We start from the raw sequence: 6269 nt of genomic DNA, 5'->3' as shown, positions 1-6269 counted from the left end.
GATTAGTTGGTTGTGTCTGTCAACACGTTAGCCAGTTAATGCAGCATATATATGTGTCCTACTATGTTTAATTCATGCTTAACCACAATAATATATGTAATATATCATAATATAAGCATCTGAATAATTGAAGAAGAAGATTAGTTTCTGAACACACATCCAAGCAATGCTTACATCTAAAGAAAATCATATTTACGGCTATTTTTGAGAGATTTCAGTGTACAAATGAATTTAGAAGGAGATATGACAAAATATTTTCTAACTTCAATAACCTTGAAGAGTCAAGAATTAGCATATTGACTGGAATTATATTTTGTACAAAATAGTTATAATAAAAGTCCTGAAAAATCAAGGGTTGTGGATGCTTTAGCATGGAGCTATAGTGTATATTGCATGCAGGATTAGCATGAAAACAGAAGCCTGAGTAGTACGCAGTAGTCTGGGAGACCAGAAGGACGAGCACAGACAGCAAACAAAGAATCATGCATAAGACTCAGCCAAAGATGAAATTTGTCTAATAAGGGTTGGAAGCACTGAATAGCAAATGCATTTGGAGCAGATGTTGTCTAATAGTTTATTAACCAATATCTGAGTCCCCTCTGCTCCACTGCTGTTGCTGTGTGAATATTCAAGGAAATTTGTGTGTGTGGGGGGGGGGGAAGTGTAGCCGGAAGAGAATGGCAAACAAAGGTGGTCAGTAACCATGCAGACAGCGGTGTAACATAACAAAGCTGCCCCCCACCTCCCATACTCATTTTCAGTGGAAGGTAAACGATTAGCGCTGGAGGTGGCAACTTTTTTCCATGCAAAATACATTGTGTCACTAGAACTTTTTATTTGCAGAGGAAATTTTTGAGGTGAAATTTTGTTGCCATTTCAAGAATATTTGTTAATGGAGTCATTGTTGCCTAGAATAATTAAACGTCTAAACAACTGAAAGAAGTAACATTATTCATTAATGGCAAGATAAATCAACCATTTTAAGTGAATAAAAATTAATATTAATTGTTAGAGCATATAAAAAGTTAATTAAGAACATTATTTTAATACCTGGCAAACATTGTGAGTGCTTGTTTAAACCATTTATTGGCTTCTCTGTGGGTAGGCCTTCTGCAATACAAGGTCAGCAGGGAGGTTGACATAGCAGGAAGCACTAACATCAGTCAGGATCACACAGAGATCTGTTCCATTCACAAGGCTCCTGCAGCTGATGTGTATGGTACATAACTGACTACTGAATCACCGGGGCTTCTATGGTGCATCAAAAGCAACTCGGAGAGCTTCTTTGTCTGAGATTTGCACGATGTTGCAAACTCATTGTTAGAAAAACGCTCAGCGTCTTGCTAATTATCCACTTAAATCAATGCACCCAAAGCAAGTGCTTTAATGAAGAGCAGCTGCGGCTTGAAAAAATGAGAGGAAAAGCAGGAGGTTGCAGATTTGGTGGTTATTTTCTAATCAGTGGCCCTTTATTGTTCAGTGTGATCTCACTTAGACTGATTTACATGTCTGAATGGGACAACCTGGGGCTATACTGAGGTTAGCAATAATTTTTAAAGGGCAATCAACAAGCGAAAAGCTGGTTACATGGTATAAAAAATACTTAAAGGAATACACAGGGGCTGATTGCACACCTTTATATCAAGTTTGTTATATCAAGTGGGGCTGTGTATTCAAAATACAAATGTGCAAATGTGTATAAAATCCAAATGCAGCATACTGTAAATGGAAATGCAGAGAGGCAGTGCAAGATTGTATATATATATTTAAATGAAGTCATTATTATATGAAATCATAGGGTAAAGTGCATTGGCTCTTATAAAGACCATTAAAACATAAAAATAGATGGAGACTTGTGGCAAAGGAGGCCCTATCCCTGCAGAGTAGGGATCATGAATAACCAGTAAAATGTATCCTTACAAATGGTGCTTGTACATACTATTCAAGCAGTGCTTAGACATGCCAGGTGGATCACTCGACTCATTTATACGTGTGTATTATAGAAAGTAATTTAACTTTTTTTCTGTTTATATACACCTTTGGATAAACAACTTGAAGATCCTGCCTTTGGTCAGGTTGGCCAATTGCTATTGCTTTATTTATAAACCTATGCTCCAATATATGTTTATATGTTTCAGTTCCACCTACCCTTACATGTTCGCTTCAATGCAACGCAGCCCATCACTAAAGAAAGAAGAGAAGAAAGCAGGGCCCCATTCTGTAGTAGGCCCCAATTATTAACCCATTGATCATCTGGGCCAATGAGCAAAGGGTTCTGTATACAAGTAAAATGAGGCCGTAATAAAAAAAAAAAAAAAAAACTGGCTTGCGCATGCACAACCTTACACCTTATCCCCCACAGCCACACTCTATTATGATGAGTGTGTCTATTATGATGAAAATGCTGTCCGACTCACCACAAGGCCTGCCCATTCACTATTCTTAAATCTTGCACTTATATCCTAATACTACCCCTTTTCCTGAAGTGTGAAATGTTCCACATACCAGCATATTTTTTTTTTTTTTGGCTCTACCGAGTAAGAACCTGCTAGACAAATAGTAAAAGAGCTGTAACACTTCCACATACCAGAAAATTATGTGCACATTATAAAGAAATGATGCTATGAATTTAATTTACCTCCACAAAATAATAGACAGGTTTCCTAGGAAACCTTAATGGCTTATTGAGAATATAATCAAAAGATTAGAGACACTATAATCAAAATAAGGCAGTTTGGGGAGATTAGTTGCCCGAAGAAGAGGTAATTTGTCGTCGGGCCACAAAATCTCCCTGACTCTCCACGTGTGTCTCTGCCCTCAATTGTAGTAATTTTTTGTTTATTTATGGCTTTAGGTATGACTTCTGTATGATAAGGGTCAAAATTGTTTGGTTGTGTTCATATCAGGACAAAGGATTTTATTTAGAGACCTGTATATATTTTTCACCTGTGTCAGAGCCAACTGAAGGATCCTCTTGGGCTATAATGTCTCAATTCCTGGCTAAAAAGTATAGGTTGTGCTCTCCAGTGGCCATATACTTTACTTGCTACCCCAGTGCACATATTGACTTGCTACTGCATTGCTGCTGGTAATGGGGGAATGGTAGGTAAGAGTTACATATAAACCATCCCATTCTCCCACTATCTTCATAAGGTGGTATGTGATTATTGGTTTCATATAACCCCAGTAATCAGTCTGATGAAAGAACCTGCCAACCACTATAAGGAAGGGGTTGTAAGGACCTTGTTCAGTAGGAGGCATTAGGGAGGATTGTGTATGTTACCCTGCCTCAAAACTGAAAAAAAATACTTTTGTAAAATTACACTGAAGTAATGTAAAAGCCATCCTAATGCATTGATAACATGAAGTCATCCCCTACCTCTTGGCACTTGAAAGTAAAAAGTTGTCAGACCTAGATTTTAATTAGACCTTAATGAAGTGAACAAGACTCAAACATGTTCATACGGGAAATCACATAATGGGCTTAACATGGTTTAGGAATGTTCCTGTGTATGACACTGCTAAATAAAAATGGGCCATTCCATCTTCAGACACCTGCTGCTTTGTACATCACTGTAACTTCTCATTTCACTTCATGTCACTTTTGCAGCCACGGGGTGTATAGATTAAAAAAAAAACTCTCTTTCATTTGTCTCCTCCTTGGTTGTCATGGAAACATTATTCCTTTTGCTAATGGGGTGTGTTTTCTGGTTCCCTTTGAGTTGTTAGTCAAACAGGAGATGCACAGAGCTTGCAACCGCAGGAGACTTCTGTATGGATGTGCAACCTAATGATCTGTTTAAGCCACATCATTACAGTGTTTGCAAATGCAATATATAATGCACTGTGTAATATTAAGGCAGCATTGAAAAATAAAAACAGGACATCATTAAATATATATTACAAAGCTAATTAACCAGCTACACTTATGTCCAGAAGTAGATGAATGTGTTATACACAGCTGTTCCCCATGTTCTTTTTTGCAGCATGTCTGCCTTTCAGTATCTTCTAGTGAAGCTTCCTTGTCTCTGTGAAGAGCAGGTTTCCATAGAAACAAGCACCAAAGTGCTGAGGCTCTTGTAGACTGGATATTGCTTTGTGAAGCCAACATCTTGATTAAAGACTTTCATTGCTACTTTATTGATATATAGGATATGTTTCTTTCCCTGCCTCTAAAGGCCACCTGCTGCATTATTTTACAGACAGACACATATATCGTGATACATAGCAGGAACTTTGAACATAATTGTCTCTTTAGTATCCTACTGACCACCTGATATAACTTAAATAGATTGGTCAGATTAAATGAGAACTAAACCCTAAAATCAAATATGGGGAGAAATGCTATTTAATACACGGCACCACCTTAAAGTTTCAGCATCTCTGTAACAGTAAGGACCCAGACCTTCAAAGTTGTGCATAGGAGCTCACTATCTTGGACTGTTAGGAGTGTAAGGGGCACGCACATGATCAGTCCGCTCTGAGCAGCTGCTGAAAATCTCAGCTATGAGGTTGTTGCAAATCATTGAGTAGAAAATGTGGCTTGACTGTCATAGAAGCTGATGCTACTGAGCTGATTATTAATGCACTGGTTCCTGAGCTGTGCAATCCCTGGAGCTACTGTCATGTTATGAAAGTGAATTTATTCATAATCAGCCTTGGTTTGTCACCTTTATATTCTATATATGCAGTATATTGTGAGTCTGTCCCTAAGTTCAGGAAACTGACAGCAGCACAAAACATATGTTGTGAATTAGCAGAAAATAAGATACACAAGGGTTCCGTCACCTATCCAGACGCAGTAAGCAAAGTGCAGTTTTGGATGCAACTACGCCACGGCAGTTGATGCAGGACACTGAGGGAACCTTGGAGCTGGTCAGGAGGTGACAGTAGCTCCAGGGATTGCACATCCATGCATCAAAAGGTACAGCAGCGTTCAATTCGGAATGGATGAAGGACTGATCGGCTCTGATCACAACTATATGGAAGTACACAAAGGACACAAGTACCCTTAATGAAAGTGGTTTAGACGCCACTCACTGCAGGTAAAAGCGCAAGTTGCCCACTGCATCTGCAGATGGAAACAAGCCCAATAATTTGTTATTACAGCATTTCTACCTGACTTTTAAGACATTGTAAGGACCAGTGTTGAGTAGACTATGAAAATGAACCTACCCACTAAAGTCTTAGCTTAGCTTAAAGGGGTTGGTCACATTTCATTTAACTAAAACACGGGCAGTTTTACCAGCGCTCCCCTGCGTTGCACTTTCTTCCGTTCAGCCGCAGGGGAGCGCAGGAGTAGACACACTCAATTATTGTCAAAGGGGCTGTACTTACACAGACGCATGTAAGTGCCAAATGCAGGTGGGATGCAGCATGTTGCATTTCAGCTGCGTTCCGCACATACATTCTTCAGTGAGTACAGCCCCCTTGACATATATTAAATATATTTTTAACTGTGATGTTGCCTAGTTGCTATTCCCAATGAGCTAAAGATGGTATTGCAAGAAAATCAGCTGAAAGTTAAGAAGCTTAATTGAGATTAAAAGTTATTGTTTGTTCTAATAAGATATACATGATTACAGAAACACCGGAAATTACAGCAGATAAAAATCTACTAGCCCATCTGGTTAAACCTAAATGTCACCCTAGGAAGCTCTTGCAGAATTTGCTTACATTTTCTGTTATTTTGTCATTTTATAGTATAGTATAGTATATTTATAGTATGGTATATTCTCGCTGTCTTTGATGAAACCCTTATGCAGTCCCCAGTAGCTCATATCTATATAGGAAATGTTATAATTAGAACTATAATTATGACTGATAGCTTTAGGTTTGCCTGGTTTTTTGAAGGACAGCCTGGGTCAAAACTGCCTGCCCGGTTTTCCGAATTAGGAAAACTGGGCAAGATTACCTGTGACTGATGCGACGGTCATCACGTCATAGACCCGCACCCTGATGACACACCCACCCTGCAGCTTCACAGTCCCAATCCTGCCCCAGTCCAGAGTTTAACCGGAAGAAAGGTGGCAACCCTAAATAGCTTAATTCCACGAGCTCACTCAAACTATGCAAATGTAGGAAAGCTTTGAGCTGTGTTGTTTCTGTGCAAGGAGGAGGAGCCCCTCCCCTGTGCGCTAACATTGTGCAATGGCCAGAAGACGGAAAAAAGTAAGTTTCCAGCGGAGGGCCAAGGGCTTTTGTTAAGGGTATTACAAATTACTACATTGCTGGTAAATTTGTAATATCAACCTGGCCTTGGCAGGTGT

The 6269-nt window shown here is 39.1% G+C and overlaps 1 non-coding gene across 1 annotated transcript; it reads right to left on the bottom strand.

Moving 5' to 3' along the window:
• Positions 1-2523: 2523 nt before the first annotated feature.
• On the bottom strand, positions 2524-2579 carry LOC121400221. The gene has a single exon (XR_005965631.1). It is a non-coding gene; the product is annotated as a U7 small nuclear RNA (small nuclear RNA).
• Between the last annotated feature and the right edge of the window lie 3690 nt (positions 2580-6269).

Source organism: Xenopus laevis, chromosome 2L (assembly GCF_017654675.1).
Source record: "Xenopus laevis strain J_2021 chromosome 2L, Xenopus_laevis_v10.1, whole genome shotgun sequence".
NCBI classification, from domain to species: domain Eukaryota; kingdom Metazoa; phylum Chordata; class Amphibia; order Anura; family Pipidae; genus Xenopus; species Xenopus laevis.
The sequence above is the reverse complement of the archived record's forward strand: the minus strand, read 5'-3'. Positions and strand labels throughout refer to the sequence as shown.